General features: G+C 33.4%; 1 long non-coding RNA gene across 1 annotated transcript in view; it reads right to left on the bottom strand.

Moving 5' to 3' along the window:
* Positions 1 to 19,458, bottom strand: part of LOC121037945 (uncharacterized) — a 22,937-nt gene extending 3,479 nt beyond the window's left edge. The window contains exons 1-2 of the long non-coding RNA XR_005794073.1: positions 19,414 to 19,458; positions 2,096 to 2,100 (exon numbers count right to left, since the gene is read on the bottom strand). This is a non-coding gene — a long non-coding RNA (uncharacterized LOC121037945). The remainder of the gene's footprint in view (positions 1 to 2,095; positions 2,101 to 19,413) is intronic.
* Between the last annotated feature and the right edge of the window lie 1,504 nt (positions 19,459 to 20,962).

Below are 20,962 nucleotides of genomic sequence, written 5' to 3'. Positions count from 1 at the left end.
CCCCCCCCCCCCCCCCCCCCCCGGCGGGCTTCCACCCTGAATATCTAATCTTGTTTACCTAATCTTGGATGTTTCATCCTGAGATTTCCTATTCCTTTGCCTTTGTCCTATACTCGGGGACTTTGCCCTGTTTAACCTAATCTTGTTTTCTTAATCTTGGATGCATTCATCCTGTGGCTTTCTATTTCTTTATGACTTATTAACCCATCTGTGCAAGCTCAGGGAATTCCTAAGCTTATCCCCTACATCTGCGCACTTCAGATAACAGTTGATTAATTTTTCCCTTGTAAATGGGTATTACAGTATAATTTTATCCATGAAGCTAATTGGAGAGTTAAAATTATTATGTTTTCAAAACTCAGTCACCCAAAGTCTTCTATAAATATTTTCTCTAGAATAAGGCACAATACATTTTTTAAAATTTATTAAAATTCTAATTGTCAAATTCAGGAATCAGCTTAAAATGCTTTATTTGAAGGTCCAAATGTTTTCTTGCTGTATTCTTAAAGATTTTCTTAGAAACCATCTACAGATAATTGGTTGATATCATGGTTTTGTTTATAGTATGATCTGACACATTTGGCAATGATTCCCTTTTGATATACACATTATTAAAAAATGCTTCCTTATTTATGGACAGTTTGTTATTTTGAACTTGAAGACATAACAATGTAATGTAAAGAAATATCGTCCCTTTTTGGAAAAGAAAGAAATGAAAAGTGAAAATTTTCTAATACAAGCAGTTCACTTGAATTACAGAAGTGAGTTCCAAATAAATGCAAAAGATGGAAGAAATAGGGGATCAGTAAGTGATAGAATATTTATTCTATGAGCTTATTATGTGAATTATGGCTTATTTGTATTGCAGACACAGCAATGTGGGACATTTACAGAAAAGATAAATTTATATCTTTGAGTAAAAAATATATCTATATATTTTAGCAAGCTTTGTAAAATGATGATTGTATTGCAGAAACGAACACACAAAAAGCATAATACTTGGCTCTAGAAAGGGACATCTGGGATCATCACAGCAACTGGCTTCTATGACACTACTTGACAGGACTATCTGGCAACAATCTGTTTAACGATTTGACCAATGAAAGCAAATTGGATACAAATAGCCTGTGATCAGTGGAGGAACTGACTGGACAATGAAGTTGGCAGAAAGACAGGATGTTATAAAATGGTAGCGCCTTTGAATTGTAAACAGCCCAAGAAAAGGGCTTAGGAAGTCATGGAAGTCTAAAGAGTTTTAAATTTTAATAACTGAACCACGTGTTTGATTTTTAATTTATCAAAGTCTTTTTTATTCACAAAATTATATCATCTCTGCAATCCAGGTTTCTTGTTGGCATATCAAAAAATCTTATTTTCAGTCACTATACTAAAATCTGCATACCTTTTATCAGGCCTCCCTAGCATTTAGAAGGCAAAGATCTACATAACTCTCTCTCCACAAGGGGGCTCAGGTTAAAAATGTCAGAATCTATCCTGGCAGTGTTCTGAATCCCCCATGCTTTCCACCAGTCAAGTGCAAATGTGCATTTTGCATCATTGTCACTGACATTCTATTGTCCCGTTATATGCTAGGAAAACTGCTTCATACTGCTTCTTTAAAACTCATCCAAAGAATTACCTCTCTATTATTCTTCATCTTTATAACCCACCTACTTTACTTCATTAGATTCCTTAATACATAAACTTTTAAATATACATTTCTCCACATATTTTGAAATAATTGGAGCAGGGCTGTGTCTTATTTACTACTGGGCAACTAGTATATAAAATATCAGATACTAAAGACCCAATTCATTTGGAATGGATGATTACTAGTGCTAAGAATTCATCTTATTTATTCATCGTTATTTTCTTTCACATGGCATAGATCTTAAGAAAAAACATTTAACATATTCTTATGAATGACTTTATGAACTTGCTTTTTAACTTATATAGGAATTTTCTGAGGATTTTATTGATTTTTAATCTGGGTTTGTTAGCCGCTCTTAAAGTGTACTTCTTAGCGTCCTTAACATATATCAATTCTGAAATGCTGCCCACGTATTATTTTCAAAAGTTCTTTTACTTCTTAAACATAATCTAAGCCTATAGGGAGTTAAAAAGATCTTGAGGATATTCTCTTAAAACTTTCTAAAGAGAATTTACAGTAATATCCCTTCAGCTCCACCAAATAATCCTGGAACTCCTTCTATGAGGCAATGAGCTCAGAACCATCTACAATGATTAGTAAGAAAACCCAGAGCCATTACTCATTCAGTCATTACCAGGAAAACATGGTGTCCTTTAATCTTACATTGAGAGATATACAAGAATCTAATGACAAAGTACTTGGAGTAGAGACTCAGGAAGAATATAAAGAAATAATCTCTAAGTTTTGATTCCTTTCTGGAAAAGTTCCTTTAACCTTTTATTTAAAAGACTCATCTCCACTCCTAAACTCCTCTTTATATGGTTTCCTTGGTGCAAAGCAATACACATTAAAATACAGTCACATCTTGGGGCACCTGGGTGGCGCAGTCGGTTGAGCGTCCGACTTCAGCCAGGTCATGATCTCGGTCCGGGAGTTCGAGCCCCGCGTCAGGCTCTGGGCTGATGGCTCGGAGCCTGGAGCCTGTTTCCGATTCTGTGTCTCCCTCTCTCTCTGCCCCTCGCCCGTTCATGCTCTGTCTCTCTCTGTCCCAAAAATAAATAAACGTTGAAAAAAAAATTAAAAAAAAATAATAAAATAAAATACAGTCACATCAAATAATTATTTTTCAATTTCACATCTCCATTAGCTATGTGACTAAGCACATTACTTATTCCCTCTGTGAAACAGTTTTCTCAATTTTAGAACAAATGGTTTTGACATAAAAGATATATATTATCCTTTTTTAACTTTAAAATTTTATTCCTGAAGTTGAAAAAATATTTTAAAATATCCCTGAGTGACATTTAGCAGTAACTTGTCAAAATGAAATTGGATTATTGCAACCTGCTTAAAACAAATTTCCATTAGAAACTCCAAAACATCAATGCACATCCAATTGTATTATTCTATGCCTGTGTGAAATTTATCCCGTTTTACTTAATGAGATTTACTGTAGAGGAATGAATTTTTTTTCACTGTGATTTGATGTGAACAGATCAAAATAGTGAAATATCTACAACAGTAGGTAAAATGAAATATGAACAGAAACATAGTTTTACATTTAACATTGAATGACTCCATCTTAGTTTTCCCCCCAATAATTTTACAATAGTTTCTTGTATATATAGAATATGGCACTGAGTTGAAAATTACTAAAAGTTTCAGAATAATTTAATTTGGTATATATGTGACTAAAGAAAACTCAGTAAAATAACCGTCCTTATATACAATAATATAATTCAGATATTAATTTCTATTTCTGCATTAATTTTAGATATTTTTAAATATTCTTTTTTTAATGTTTGTTTATTTTTGAGAGAGAGAGAGAGAGAGAGTGCACATGTGCACATGCGTGGAGAAGGGGCAGAGAGACAGGGAGACACAGAATCCCAAGCAAGCCTCTGCATTGTCAGCACAAAGCCCGATGAGGGGCTCCCACCCATGATCATGAGATCATGACCTGAGCTGAAGTCAGACACTCAACTGACTGAACCACCCAGGTGCCCCTAGGTACGTTTATGATCAATGATGAAATAGCTTTTGCAAATGAAAGATTTTAGTTGGTGGCAGTTACTATATCACCTAGCTTAATTCTCCAAATGCGTTTCCTGGAAAATAGGGTAATATGGATATGATGTAGTTATATATTTTTTTAAAAAGTCTACCCATAGTACATCAAGGTTTCTATACAACAAAAGAGAAACAAAAAAATTTTGCAAAATTATGTGCTAAATAAGCCACACCCCTGTAGATAAAATCTAGTATGAAATGGTAGTAAGGAGTTAACCATACAATTTTGCAGCTGAATCCATTCAATCCAATAATAATATATTGACTACTACTTTGTAAAAAGCATGGCATTATTATAAGGATCTCCTATGTCCAGTATATTGAAAGTTTACTCAATAAGAATCAGTAAGCTAATAGATGTCACATAATACTTAAATATAATAGATAACACAACACTCTAATAAATACCTAATAGCTATTAATAATTTCCATTGTATGAAAGCATCAGGTTCTTAGCACACTAGATTTTTGAATATTCATTGAGGATAATAGGAATGAAGACAATTCAAAAATTCCATTAGAGTGGCACAATACAGAATTAAGAGTAAAATAATTAAAAATATACAATTTTCAACCTAGACAAAAACTGCTAAGAAACTCTGTAAAATGAGAAAATATAGAGAGTGAATTTGGAATTTTACAAAGTGACGGTCCTTGGGTTCTTCTTAACAAGAGTTACTATAGAAGCATAAAGAGGTATTTTATTTGTGTGAATTCAGGAGCAAATGAGAGCTTGGGAAGTGGAGCTGACAGGTATAAATATAAACTGAAACTAATCAGGATAATAATCATAAATCTTATGGTGCATAAATTGAAAATCAGTAGACACTTACATTATTATAGTATTTTGCAGCTATTCCTTAAAATATTTTCTAAATAAAAATTGGCCATTTTTAGGCAATGTTCTTCACAATATATTTTCTAAAAAATTTAGTTTTAGGTGATGATTAGCATAATCCATACCCTTGTAATTGTGAAGAAGCTAAATAAGGTCTCATGAAAGGTATCAAAATTATAATTCTGGAAATAAGTATTAGTTTTGATTATTTTCATCTAATTCCCTCATTTTATTTTTACCACATTTTATCAGTCCTTTCTATTGATTTTCAATATAAAAATTAACTTTGGTTTAAGATTTAGGCATTACACTATGGTCCAAAATTACCCAGGGTTCCTGGATTTTTTTAATGACTATTTTTTAGAGTAGTTTTAGATTCACAACAAACTTGAAGGGAAAGTACAGAGATTTCCCATATGCTCCTTTTCCCTACTCATGCATAGCCTCCCTCATTGTCATAAGCCCCCACCAGAGTAGCCACAACTAATGAACCGACACAGATTGATCATTATCATCCAAAGTCCAGAGTTTACCTTATAGTTCATCTGTGTTGTACATTCTATTGGCTTGGACAAATATATAATGGCATATATTGATCATTATGACATTCTACTGAGTATTTTCATTGCCCTATAAATTCTCTGTGCTCTTTGTATTCATCCCTCTCCCACTCCCAACCACTGACTTTTCCCCATCTTCACAGTTTTCCCTTTTCCAGAATGTCATGTGTTTGGAATCATACAGCATGTAGCCTTTTCATATTGGCTTCTTTTACTTAGTAATATGAATTTAAGTTTTCTCCATATCTTTAAATGACTTGATAACTCATTCCTTTTTAGTCTGAATTCCATTGCCCAGATGTACAATGATTTATTTAACCATTCACCAACTAAGGGAAATGTTGGTTGTGCATTCTGGATTTTCTACTTGTAGTCTGCCATAAGTAAGTGCATAACTTGTATAACTAATAAAAATGAAGTGTAAAAATGAATTTGAGTGACAAATGACATTTCACATAACTTCAAATTTGCTAATTATTTTAGGGAAAACAAGAAGTTTAATGGCAAGGTGGTAAAAATTCTTCTATATCCCAGGTCTCAAGTCTTTTTCCAATAAAGTATTTTTACCCATTTCCCTTCTTTACTGTTATTTATTTATCTTTTTGGTAAATAGCCCAGATATGATTACAAGATCTGACCATGTAACTAATGATAAAAAGATTATTGTTTCATTTTCTTGATCAAATTTAGAAAGAAGAGTACAATGCGTAATTGACAACAAAAATAAATAATTAATGCAATCATGTACATATATATTTTGAGTCTAAAATTTCCTATTCACTAATTTAAAAGGTTAGTATTTCTTGATAATTATATCTAATTTTTATTTTATTTTTTTTTTTTTAATTTTTTTTTTCAACGTTTATTTATCTTTGGGACAGAGAGAGACAGAGCATGAACGGGCGAGGGGCAGAGAGAGAGGGAGACACAGAATCGGAAACAGGCTCCAGGCTCTGAGCCATCAGCCCAGAGCCTGACGCGGGGCTCGAACTCCCGGACCGAGATCGTGACCTGGCTGAAGTCGGACGCTTAACCGACTGCGCCACCCAGGCGCCCCTATCTAATTTTTATTTTAAATAAATAAAAGTAATACATACGCATGTGCACTACAGATACTACTTGTATATTTGAAAGATCTTCTAAATGTTTAACATTTTTCTGTTTCATACACTCTCTTTGATAAAATATAATTTCTTCTCAATAAACGCCCAAACACAAATCTCAATAAAGTGATATATGATGTATTTTAGAACTGGTATGTAAAGTGGAATTTATTTTATTTGTACTCTAATTATTTTATTTATTTGTACTCCAGTTATATAATACATACAAAAAGCTTTTTTTCTTCAAAGTATAAAATGCTCATAGGTAGCAGAGAGTGATGTGCTAGAGAAATAAATTACTAAATATTAACATGAATCACTTCAGAAATATTCCTTTTCTAAATATGATTTAAAAATATTTTTAAATGTTTTAATTTAACATATCCATAAGATAACTGAGCAAACATAAATGTAATCATTATTAATACCACTTAAATAGTATTCATATAAATAACACATTATAGAATTATATTTATTGCTGTTTTTATTATCATTTTAATTTTTCTAGTTTTTAAAACTGTCTCTAGTATAAAGGATACAATTTTAGTTTATTAAAGGAAAAAGTAATACATTAAATGTTATGCTGCATTACTTTCCTGAGAGAGTAATACACACACACAAAAAAACAAAACCAGAGATTATTTAAAATTAGAGATTTTTTGGTAACATGAGTGACTGTTTCAAAAATAAGTGTATTTACCACTCTTGCTACGAAGCAAATCTGTAACAATTTGTGATTTGATGCCATGTCAAATATATTTTATATGAAATATATATGCAAATCCATTAAAGAAAAAAGTTTCTCAGGCATACCATGATTCCTAAATTAATTTTTGAGGAAGATGTGAATAACAACCAGAAAGCTTTCTTTTTCTGGTTCCATAGCTATTTCATAAAATAAGAATGAGAAAGACAAACTCAATTGCTCTTTGGAAATAAATGTCAGCAAATCAAATGATATGTGAATAATATTGTTCCATGTCTTGAAGAATATATTTACAGTGCACATTTGCTTGAGCATATTAGTATAGTGCAAAATTGTTATGCGCAAAAATGTAGGATTGCATATAAAACTATCACTGCTGAAGTATCTTTTAAACTTATTTCAACAAATATTACCTACCATTATAAGATTAAATACAGGGGCACCTGGTGACTCAGTTGGTTAAGCCTGCTACTTTGGCTCAGGTTGTGATCTCACAGTTCCTGAGTTTGAGCCTCTATCTGGCTCTGTGCTGACAGAGGACAGCCGGCTCTGGATCCTCTGTCTCCCTCTCTCTCTGCCCCTCCCCCCTTCTCTAAGAATAAACTTTAAAAAAATGATTAAATATAAAATATTTAGCTTAGCCTGGAGATTTTATTAAAATACTAGTGATTATCATAGCCTTCCAATGTAGTAAAATTAACATGTTTGATTTCTGCTGTGCCTTAGACCTGCTTGAGGAGATTACATGCATTAGATTCATTTATTCATCACATGTTTATGTAGTAAATATTGTTATATTACAATATGAAGAAAATAAGGTGCATAAATAGAGTACAACTTTAAGTCACAGAGCTAAGTTATCTCTTAACTGTTTTGAAACCAGGTTTACACACTAAAACCTGAACTCATAAAACTGATCCTATTAATTTCTCCCCTACAGTACTCCTTTCTATTTCATTCTCTGAAGGCTCTTCTCCACTACTGGTGAGCCAGATTTCAGCATGATAATTCTTGATAATATATTTACATCCTGCTGCTGAGAAGTTATGTTTTCCTAAAGTTATATTTAAAGCGTTTAGTTCTGTTCAATAAATACTTTTTCATCCATTCTGTGTTCCAAGCAGTACACTTGGTAATGGACATATAAACAGGCATAGTCTCCTCTTCCTAATTTTTGATTGCTTGGTGGGCAAGACAGACATTCAAAATGCAATTTCAATATACTATAGTAAGACCAATTAAAAAAAAAAAAAGGGAGCTTGATTGAAATTAGATTATGTAAGAGAAAAACTTGGATTTTTTTTTCTACCTAAATTTCACTACATTACTGAAGTTTGGGGTTGTTTATTATTGCACCATAATTTATCAAACTTGATAGAAAAAATGTGGTATTTTAAAAAATCTAAATCATATATCAGCAAACTTTCTCTGTAAAGGGCCAGATGACAAACATTTTAGACTTTGTGGGCCAAACATTTTCTACCATATGTTCTTTTTAGATTATTATTACTAATAGAGTTTATTTTCTTAGAATTGTTTTAGATTTACAGAAAATATTTTTTAATGTTCATGTATTTTGAGAGTGAGAAATTGCATGCATGTGGAAGTTGGTGAGGGTCAGAGAGAGAGGGAGAGAGAGAATCCCAGGCAGGATCGGTGCTGTCAGCACAGAGCCCAACATGGGGCTCAGTCTCAAGAATCATGAGATCGTGACTGGAGCCAAAACCAAGAAGCGGATGCTTAAACGACTGAGCCACCCAGGCGTCCCTAGATTTATAGAAAATATTGAGCAGATAATACAGAATTTCTACATGTCCTCTGCACAAAATTTTCCCTAATATTAATATCTTACGTTAATATGGTACATTTGTTATAAATAGGGGGTCAGTGCTGGCACATTATAAATTGAAGTCCATAAGGATTTACATCATTTTAGTCTTTCCTAATATCCTTTTCCTGTTCCATGATCCCATCCAGAATAACACATCACATGTACTTGCTGCATCTTATTAGGCTCCTCTTTGGCTGTGACAGTTTCTCAGACTTTCCTTGTTTTTCATGAATTTGCAAGGTTTAAGGTATTTTGTAATATATTCTTGTAGTAGAATTATTCTAATATATTTTTTCATTAGACTGGTGATATGGGTTTGGGAATGGACAATCACAGAGGAAAAGTACCATTATCATCATGTCACTTCAAGGGTACACAATATCTACATGATCTATGGTTTTTGATGTTGACCTTGATTACCTTGCTAAGCTAGTGTTTTCAGCTTTCTCCACTGTGATGTTACTCTTTTCCCCATTTCCATATTGTACTTTTTAGAGGGAAAATCAGTGTACACAGTTCACACTTAAGGTGTAATGAGTTATGCTTCCCCCCTTTTTTTAATAACATTTAAAATGTAAAAAAATTCTTTTAATGTTTATTTATTATATTTGAGAGAGACAGAGAACGTGAACAGAGGAGGGGCAGAGAGAGAGGGAGACACAGAATCTGAAGCAGGCTCTAGGCTCTGAGCTGTCAGCACAGAGCCTGATGCAGGGCTCAAACCCACAAACCCTGAGATCATGACCTGAGCCAAAGTTGGATGCTCAACCAACCTAGCCACCCAGGCACCCCTAAAATGTAAAAAAAAATCTTAGTTTATACGCAGTGGGATGGTTTTGGCCATTAGACCATAGTTTCCTGACTTGTGATCTAATTTTTGTGATTATTTTTTTCTATTTATCATAAATGGTATGTACAGAATATAAAAACAATATATAGTAAAATTTATTTCTAGGAATCTTTTTATTATTACTGCAATTGCATTTAGGTTTAGAATATACTTGGACTAGGGGCGCCTGGGTGGCCGCAGTTGGTTGAGTGTCCGACTTCAGCCAGGTCACGATCTCGCGGTCCGTGAGGTCGAGCCCCGCGTGGGCTCTGGGCTGATGGCTCAGAGCTTGGAGCCTGTTTCCGATTCTGTGTCTCCCTCTCTCTCTGCCCCTCGCCCGTTCATGCTCTGTCTCTCTCTGTCCCAAAAATAAATAAACGTTGGAAAAAAAAAATAAAAAAAAAAAAAAGAATATACTTGGACTAATCTATATTTTTTTAGTTTGCAGTTTAACACATGCTTAAATATGTTACAGATACATGAGATAAAGTAGAAGTTATAAATTTATATGTTTTTTCAGACTGTTAAGCAAATTCCCCAACAATATGCATTGGATGATTGTTTGAGTTGTAGAGAAAGAGTTTGAAATCCATTCTTGGTCCGCATAAAAAATTCTTAACCTTTATTTGATTCAGCACATATTATCTGCACTTTATAATAATTGGTTCAATAGAAAGATGCATATATTATTTATGAATTAACTGTAAAATCTTAAAATCAGCATTATTTAAGAAGAGAAAATGAGATTAATTCGTCTCTCATAAATTGTATATTAATAGTAAAGAAATATTTTTGCTAGTATTTTAGAGAAGTTCTCCAAGTTGAAAATAAATATAAGATTCTAAAAGCCAGAAATTATAAGTCCTAAATATTCTTAATTAAAAAAAATCATAAATCCATGCATTTCTAGTTATCAGTTTTTCAGAAGGCTATATGTACGTATCTTTCTACTAATCTAACTCTATCATAACTTGTAAATATAATATTGGAGAGAGTATGATTTTGCAAGACTTCAATTTATAGCCTCAGTAGAAACAGAAAGCTTTTTTTAAAGGTAAGAGCTTATTTATTCAGGTGCTGATTGAGGTTGTGAGAGAAAATTCAAAGTGGTATGACAATTTAAAAACCTTCATGATAGGGGCGCCTGGGTGGCGCAGTCGGTTAAGCGTCCGACTTCAGCCAGGTCACGATCTCGCGGTCCGTGAGTTTGAGCCCCGCGTCAGGCTCTGGGCTGATGGCTCGGAGCCTGGAGCCTGTTTCCGATTCTGTGTCTCCCTCTCTCTCTGCCCCTCCCCCGTTCATGCTCTGTCTCTCTCTGTCCCAAAAATAAATAAAAACGTTGAAAAAAAATAAAAAAAAATAAAAACCTTCATGATAAAACAGAAATATAAGAATATTTATTAATATATAAGATTTAGGACAAAAAATACACAAAATTTGATCCACGGTAAGAAAAAAAAGCATATTTTTCTATTTATATCTATGTTATACTTTTAAACCCTCCTTTACTTTGTGTAAGTGTAGATATCCCTAATAATGCTGTTTTAAAATTTTCTCCTTTATAAATCTGGACTGTAAATGTTTAATTGTATCATTATGAAATATGACCAAAATTTCATGTTCCACATAATTAGTCACATTGGAAAACACGTTTTAAGTTGGAACTATTAATCCAGAACAACTTGGTGGCAAAGAGATATGAGAGTGATAATCTGAAATTATCTTCAAATTTAGAAACTCAAATTCTCTGCTATTCTCAAATCATCTATAACTTTACAGTGAATGCAAAGCTGTTTATCCACTTATGGATCTAATTATTAATTGTAAGTTTTAAAAATACATTATACTCAATCCCCTTACATAGAGCTAGGAGAATCAGAACTGATAAAGATTAGGAGACTGTCAAACTAAGTCCCCTCAAATACATTGACTACAAAATTCAATGGTTAAATGAGGAGTCACAGGGTGGATACTAGCTATTTTTATAGTTTTATATAATGGGCAATATTTCAACCCACGTCAAATAACACCCACTTCTTAGGGTCCCTAAGCATAGACCATAATCATGAAGATTCCCTTAGCAATTCTGTGTCTGTGAAAAGCTATCACCAGGATAACTCTAATTCTATGAGGGAAAATAGACCTGAACTCTAAAGCTATCTCTGGAGACGAAGAAGGCAGTTTTATAATGGTAAAAAGATCAATTCAACAGGAAGATACAGCAATTAGAAGTACATATGCTCCCAACATCAGATCACCTAAATACATAAAGCAAATGTTGTTAGATCTGAAGGAAGAATTTGAAAACAATACGATGAATGGATTACAATACACCACTTTTAATAATGAATAGATCATCAAGGCAGAAAATCAACAAAGAAACAGTTGACTTGAAAAAATACTCAATTTTACTTACTATCAGGAAATGCAAATTGCAATCACAAGGAGATATCACTTCACATCTATTAAAATGATATTATCAAAAACACAAAAGTGTTGGCACAGATGTGGAAAAAATGGAATGCTTTAACATGATTGGTGAGAAAGTAAATTGGTATAGCCATAATGGAAAACTATGGCAGTTCCCCCCCAAAAAATTAAAAATTGAACTACATTATTATTCAGCAATCTCACTTCTGGGCATACATTCCAAAAATATTAAATCAGGACTTCAAAGAAATATCTGCACTCATTAAGTTGTACACATAAAACTAATACAATGTTATAAATCAGTTATATCTAAAAAATTAATTACTTTTGAAAGGAAATCCTGCAATTTGTAACAACATGGATGAAACTGGAAATCATTATGCTAAATGAAATAAGCCAGACACAGAAAGACAAATCTGTACAATCGCACTTGGAACATGTGGAATCTAAAATAGTCAAACTCATAAAAGCAGAAAGTAAAAAGGTGGTTGTCAGCAACTGGATGAAGGGGGAATGGGAGATATTGGCCAGAGTATAAAATTTCAGTTGTGCACAATGAAAAAGTTCTGGAGATCCAACATATCACAATGTGGCTATTGTTAACTATACCATATTGTTGAAATTTGCTGAGTTTCCATCTTAAGGGTTCTCATCACACACACACACACACACACACACACACACACACACACACACAACTATAGGAGATGATGGATATACTAATTATCCTAATTATAGCAATAACTTCACAATGTACATGTGTATCAAATCATTAAATTATGCACCTGAAATATATACACCTTTTATTTGGCCATTATGCCTTAATAAAGCTGGGTGGGGAGAGTAAGAAAGTTAAAATAATAGAGCACTGAGGCCAAAAATGATGGTTTCTTGACAAAATTAATAAAATAGACTAAAATTCAGGAAATATGGAATACGACAAAAAAAATTAGACTTACATTGTGTATGCCCAGTGCCAAGACCAATGTAATTCTTTTCATCTTTATCAGTTTAGTTTATCTTTATCAATTTAGTTTGGTGCTCTATGTTGTTATCATTACTGCTTCTAATTTTCAGGCACAAGATAGAAATGCAATGTCTCTACCATGTTTGTTTTTAGCTGTGGCCATGGGACTTGCTTTTTCCAATTAAATATGGTCAGAATTGGCATTTGTTAATTCTGGGCAGAGGCTCTGAAAGCCATTTTATAACACACCATATTTGTTTTTTACCATACAGGGATTGTGCAAGTGCACATCAGAAAAATTATATAAAACATGAATATTAGAAAATAAGGCAAAAAGGTGGGTGGCATGGCCTTTCAGTGACATGTGAAGATGGAGAGCAACCAAAGTCTGTTAAGAGGTTTTGGCTCTTGAAGACAGCTTCCAGCCTGTACAAAATTGTGTCACTGCAACTTAAAATGATCTTTGAGGCCCTATTGGAGAAAAACAAATTGAAAAAAAACTATGTGATTCCCAAGGAAGGTATATTTTCCAATACCTACTTCAGATATGGTCAAAAATATTTTTTCTTGCCAAGGTCCTGAGTGCACAAAAATACTGGCTATTTTCTTAAGATCAATGTACTATGAAACTTGCAGAGAAAAAATCAAAATGTGTAAAAAGGTAAGAGTTTCTGGGGAGAAGAAATGTTTTTACATGTATATGTGTATATGTTAGAGGAGTGGTGATAGTGCTTTTGACCTTGGTCAGTACCTGGATTGTCATGGTGTGTGTGTGGGTGTTTGGGTGTGTATGTGTGTGAAACATGGAAAGAATACTGGCTCTCCGCCCTGACTTTTCACCTGCCATTGCTTTTGAGTAATCACTTCCTGCCCATACACCAGTGATAACTCATACCACTATTGCTGGCATTTCAGTGATAACTGGTCAGACGACACAAAATGGTGAGCTGACAAACCATGTTGAAATTGACCAGAACAAATTAATATCAATTTGGATTTTCAAATAAGTGAGAAAGCCATGTCATACTTTAAGTTTGACATCTTATTTAAATGAATTTCAGTTATGCACTTGGGGAAAATATGTATGTTATTAAGGAAAAATAAGTTATATTTTAAAAATTATGACATTGAAATTCAAAGAAGTATTCTTTCCTTACTTATTTATTCACATATATCATTGTTTTTGCTATGTGAGTTTTTTTTATGTTCCTGCACTAATATCACACTATTCAGTAAAGTAGTAATACACTTAATTGATTGTGTTGCAAACATTCACTTATTTTCTTTTACAGAAATGTTTTTAACTATTTGCATTGAATTATTCTTTCAGGTGAACTTTAGAAACACTTGGTCACATTTAAAAATTATTTTAGTATTTTTTTGAAATACTAAACTTATAATTTTTATGAAACCCTTATATAAATAATTATATTACAATAGTGATAATGTTTTGAAGGAAAAGTGGAAAATGTGAAAGCGATGTCAAAGTTTAGTTAAAATTTTATCTATAGGATGATATTTAAACTGATATCTAAAGGATGAATAACTATGTAAATATTGATTTTTATATTTTTACTTTGTAAGTGGACACTTTAGTGAATCTTATTTCTAGGTATAATAGCTTTTAAATTGATTTCTCTAAGGTTTAAATGTAGACTATTACGTCAACTGCTGATAATGAAAATTTTCATCTTTTCTAGTGTGAATTGGTGAAACTTCCAGGAAATCATACTAGTAATAGTGGGCATCAGCTTCTTACACTTGCCCATAACTAGACTAAGTGTGGTTTTCTCTCCATTGGTATGTTGTATCTTACGTTATTAAATTAATGTCAACAATATATTCTGATTGCACCTCATCTTTAAGTTCATTTGTTTAAAGGTAGCATCTTGTCCAAGAAATATTTGAATAAGAATTCAGATTTATCTGTAAGTGCAGGTAATAACTATGTGTTCATTATATGAAGAAAAACTATTATTTTTCTTCTTTTAATATTCATAGTGATAAGTCAACATGTTATTCAGAATGTATTAAATACTTCTGACACAAGGTTCTTTTCCTACTGTATACGCTGCACAAAATTCTAACAACTAAATAGATGTAGAGTGATAAATTTGCACCATCTTGTGTCCATGTAAGACTCATACTTAAATATCAAGAGCTAATTTGGTCTTACAGTTTCAACTTTACAAACGTAGTATTTACCTGATTTGGGATTATTAACATTCATAATTCAGATTACTAATATTTCCTGTTTTAGAAAACATATAGGCATATTGAAGAAAGTGGTATATGCAGAACATCTGTGTTACTATGAACAATGTGTGACTATCATTTGTGATCTGCTGTACACATTAATCATTTGTAAATCTAGTCTGATAGTTTTAGAATTGGGTTTCATCGTATTACATGGCTTGCAATAAATTGTACACATATTGATTCTTTAAGTATATTTAATCACATTCAAGTAGTCAACATTTCTTTTGTTACCAATCTCTCCAGTAATTATTTACCCGTACTGACTTCATTTTAGATACCTGGAAATGAACATACATATTGTGTTTGAATTATTTCATGGGTGGTAGAAATCAATAAACTTAATTCCTTAATTACTCTTCTATTTCAAATCATTTCACATTAAGAATCATAATTATGTCTCTGCTTTTGATATTAAAACAAACAGAATTCTGTATAGTAATGTGAGACAAGAGTGACTTATACTCAATATATGATCCAGTCCATTTTGATTTGCTACACCAGCTATGAAACGGCGAGGCAATAAATATGTCAAGGGAAAATTGTGAGGAAATTAGTTTAAACTGAATAAAAAAAGACCGCTCTCTTTCAAAACAAAAATCTGTGGTCATTAACAGTACTAAATCTCTTATAAGCATGTTAAGTAACATTTTACAGTACACTACCCATGAATCATTGCTGAAAATATTGATGCACTAATTTCTCTGACTTCTTCATGTAGAATATTTTTGAAATATTTTTAAAAATAAAATTTCAGGGGCGCCTGGGTGGCTCAGTCGGGTAAGTGTCTGACTTTGGCTCAGGTTATGATCTCACAGTTTGTGGGTTCAAGCCCTGCGTTGGGCTCTGTGCTGACAGCTCAGAGCCTGGAGCCTGCTTCAGATTCTGTGTCTCCCTCTCTCTCTGTGCCTCTCTCCTGCTTGTGTTCTCTCTGTCTCTCAAAAAAACAAATAAACGTTAAAAAAATTTTAAGAAATAAATAAAAAATATAATTTCAGGAGCGCCTGAGTGGCTCAGTCAGTTGAGCCTCTGACTTCAATTCAGGTAATGATCTTGTGCCTTGTGAGTTTGAGCCCCGCCATCAGGCTGTGTGCTGACAGCTCAGAGCCTGGAGCCTGTTTCGGATTCCGTGTCTCCGATTCTCTACTCCTCCCCTGCAGCACACTCTGTCCCTCTCTGTCTCAAAACAAATAAACTTAAAAAAATTAAAAATAAATAAAGTAAAATTTTAATTGGCTGCATCTTTTCCACTTAAAACATTATTCATCTGGAGCACCTGAGTGGCTCAGTCGGTTAAGCATGCAATTCTTCGTTTCAGCTGGGGTCATGATCTCAGGGTTTCCTGAGTTAGAGCCCCACACTGGACTCTGTGCTGACAGTGCAGAGCCTGTTTGGGATTCTCTCTCTCTCTCTCTCTCTCTCTCTCTCTCTCTCTCTCTCTCTCTCTCTGCCCCTCCCCCACTCACACTGTCTCTGTCTCTCTCAAAATAAATAAAATTAAAAAACATTTAAAATAAAGACAAACATTATTTATCTTGTTTACAAAGTTTATATCATAGTCATATATACTATTTTCAATTTCCCCAGGAGTTAATTTAAAAACATTGACGAAAAAGATATACAGATCTTAAATTTATTTTATAAATATGCATAAATATTGTGTACAACATGCTTAGATTCTTAGGGACAATTCTCAACAAATGCAGGACAAGAGTCAAAATTATCAAGTGGACACTGGAATGCTTTCACATAGCTCCTGAGAGGTTCATTTGGAAGCTTGCATCCTGATCACAGAGCAGTAGCTTACTCTTGAATTCCCAGACTTTAATGACTTTTTTTCCCTGTCCAGTCCCCCACTTCTGATATATGTGATTGCTTTTGTAAATAGATTATCTGAACCAAAGCCTTATTTTTGAAGGAGCCTTAACTAAGACACATAGAGAAAAAACAAAATAAAACAAAAAAATGTTAATGAGTTTTGCTATAGTCAAGGATATATAAAAAGGTACTGTTAACAAATTATATGCCTGACTTTTCTTCTCAGAAACTGCTATAATATTAACCAGGATTAGAACGGGTTTAGGATTGGTAGTATTTAGCATGAAACAGACATGTTTATTTAGATAAATATAAAGAATATAAGGCTTTTTGCATTCATAGGTGAAAGAAATAAAAAAAGATAAAGAAAGGAAGGAACGAAAGGAAGAAAGGAAGGAGAAAGAGAAGACAACGAATGTGTGTGTGTGTAGAGAGAGACAAAAGACAGAGACAGGAAGAGACAGAGATGTGACAAATAGAATTCAATTTAGATTATTAGTATCTGATAAAATATCATCAAAAGTATGTCAATATATTGTCAAAAGAGGATAAATCTAATAAAGATTTATAGTTATATCATGAATAGCTAGAATTCTTTCAAAAGCAGTTTATTCATATATCACAGTCATTATAAAAAGTAGTGATATTTTTCAATTAATTTAAAGAGGTAATATGAATCATGTGGAACATTTATTTCCTCCATAGTGATTTTCAGCAAAATTATATGTATTACTGAACAATTGCATGCTACCCCAAAAAGTATATATATATTTTTTTTAATTTTTTTTCAACGTTTTTTATTTATTTTTGGGACAGAGAGAGACAGAGCATGAACAGGGGAGGGGCAGAGAGAGAGGGAGACACAGAATCGGAAACAGGCTCCAGGCTCCGAGCCATCAGCCCAGAGCCCGACGCGGGGCTCGAACTCACGGACCGCGAGATCGTGACCTGGCTGAAGTCTGACGCTTAACCGACTGTGCCACCCAGGCGCCCCAAAAAGTATATTTTTATGTAAATTGTTATATATCTGGCTTGTGGAATATGACAAATCTATCACACTTATAAATAATTTTCAATTGACATGACAACATGAAAAATTTATTTATAAAATTTAAATATGAACACAGAATAACTGAAAATATAAAGACGTTTTTATTTGTGTCAGGGTAACAGGTTCTTTCAGGTGACTTATGTTTCAATATTTTTCAAATTTTTAGAGTGTTTTATATTAATTTATATTACACCATTTCCAGTGAAATATAATTAGGTAGAGTTGCTGGTGTTTAAGGCTAACAAATACCAACCATCCTTTGTCAGATCTGTACTTCATCCTGATGTTTAGTTTGCATCTAGTTCAAAATTCCAATTGGTTCACAATTACTGCTAAATTTGCATAGTTTTTTTCAGATTTCAGTACTAGTACCCATACAATGATTATCCACTTACTGTCTTAGAAAAGGGGTTGATTTTAGAACATAATAGAACATGAGTATAGATCACTAATCTCTCTTCCAATATTTTTTTCCCAGCTAATCATGTGTTTATTATTCCAGATAATCCAAGTTATGCTGTCGAAAACTCATCCCCAAACCCTCAGTGGAATAAGTGTTCATTTCTCTCTCCAGTTGTGTGTCCAGTGCATGAACTATGGGCCATGCTTCAGAGGGTCCTTTATACTATGAAGTCAGCCAGAGGCTCAAACAGATGGATTCATCATGATACCAGCATCTCAATAGGTGACTTCAGAATACACTGTGTCAGGGGGACAGTAAACTTTAGAATAGCATAAACCGCTTTGTGTCATATTTCATTGGCACTCAAATGCCAAAGGACTTAGATTATTTGGTGAAGATTACTTGTTTATTCATATGTTTGTACTTTTTTTTTTCTTTTTAACATATCATACACAGTCAACCATCCCCAGAACAATTCTAGAATGTTGATATGTGCTGTTTAGTAAGTTCAGTGGGAGGTTTGGCTGTGGCTCTTCAAACTACAAACTAAAGGATAAATTACTTTTCATCTGCTAACTCCCAATATTCAATGGTGAAATGTCATCTAAATATCTGTACTAAATACTCTTAATCAGAAAGGGAGGAATAGAAGACCCTCAGTAGAAAAGGACTGTAGCATTTCTGAAATTCTGCTGAATAGGCAGTGTGAGCAGGCCCTACAATAGTGTTTGTAAGTATTTATTAATTAGACCCTGATTCCACTCTATAGGATTTGTTTCATGTGGCACTCCTTCCTATGGTACTGTCCATGCCCTCAGGGATATGCTTCTTTATCCTTATTCTTCTTGGCTTCCCTTGGCCTTCTTTTGAGGGAATGTGCCTATCATGGATTTATTAAACTTTTCATTTTATATTTTTTAAAGTTTTTAAATATTTATTTATTTTTTAGAGAGAGAGAGACAGACAGAGAAGCAAGGGAGGGGCAGAGAGAAAGAGGGAGATGCAGAATCCGAAGCAGTCTCCAAACTCTGAGCTGTCAGCACAGAGCCCGACGTGGGGCTTGAACTCACAAACCTCAAGATCATGACCTGAGCTGAAGTGAAACGCTCAACTGACTGAGCCACCCAGGTGCCCCTATTCAACATTTTGAACTCATGTCCAATTAGAGGAATTTAGAGGAAGGGGTAAGTGTCAAACAACAAGATTTTTAAAATTTCACTATTGTTATTCTGGGTCTGCACTTGCTTTAGCATAAGGCAGTAAAATTGTTATTTAAGTGATGCTAGCAAATATTTATACCTTCAAGTCTTATTAAGATATAATTTTCATATCTGATATATATATAATATCGATACATATGAAAATATAATTATATATGTGTATCTACATTACACACACACACACACACACACACACACACACACACACACACACACATATTCCTCACTTCCACCTCCAAAATGTCTTTAAATTTTAGGCTTAGAAAGGAGAAAAGTTATAGCCTGATTTTTCTCTAAATCAGCTAATTCAATTTTGAGGTTTAACTGTCTCCCATATCCTTAATCTGATCTTTGCCCTCAGGCACTTGAATCCTATAGGAATTTTTGAAATAAATGGGAAGGCTACACTCTTATTTTTATCTTTTCTAAAATGCTGAGTTTTGATAGGGTCTTGCCTCTTAAAACCTTTATCAATTATCTCCTACAGTTTGAGCCTCATAACATCAAGGTCCAGAGTTCCAGAATGTTTTTACTTCATTTCATTTTTTGCTTTCAGCAATCAAAATTCTTTACTTATCTCTTTCTGGTAATACCTGATAAAATTCAGTCAATAACAATCAAAAACACTAATGTTCTGTTTTTGAACTCTTCCCCTAGAGCTACAAAGTAATTGGGCAAGCAATAAGCCTCACAAGATTTTCAGAAATATGGTGTTACCAAATATTCTGCTACTGCTTAAAAGTAACATTTTTCCAGCCTCTGCAAATTGTTTCCTCCACTTCCAACTGATAAGCTTATGTCACACATTTTAGATTTGTTGAGATGGCACTCTACTCCTGAATCCAATGTCTGTATTAGTCAGGCAATCCCAGATCATGCTGCAGAATCAAATAACCCCAAATATTAGTGGTTTAAAATAAATACATATTTTGCTCATTCTCCATGTCCAACTCAAGTCAGTGGTTGAGCTGTGATCTACGTGGTTACTCAAAGTTCAAGACTATAGAAGCTCTACTAGAGCTAGTTTAGCACCAAAGTATCTTTGATTCAGCAATTTAATGATGCTCTTTATTTTATAGCATCATCATCTTAAGGCTTGTTCTCCTTCACAAGACAACTAAAATCACCCTATGTGTTCATGAGCCAGTGTCATGGAAAGGCAAAGGATGGCTTCCATATTATTCCAAACATACAATATGAAGTAATAATAATACACACACATCATTTAT

This window comes from Herpailurus yagouaroundi, unplaced genomic scaffold, assembly GCF_014898765.1.
Source record: "Herpailurus yagouaroundi ecotype Mexico unplaced genomic scaffold, PumYag 164, whole genome shotgun sequence".
In the NCBI taxonomy this organism is placed as follows: Eukaryota; Metazoa; Chordata; class Mammalia; order Carnivora; family Felidae; genus Herpailurus; species Herpailurus yagouaroundi.
This window is presented reverse-complemented; position numbering and strand designations above follow the sequence as displayed.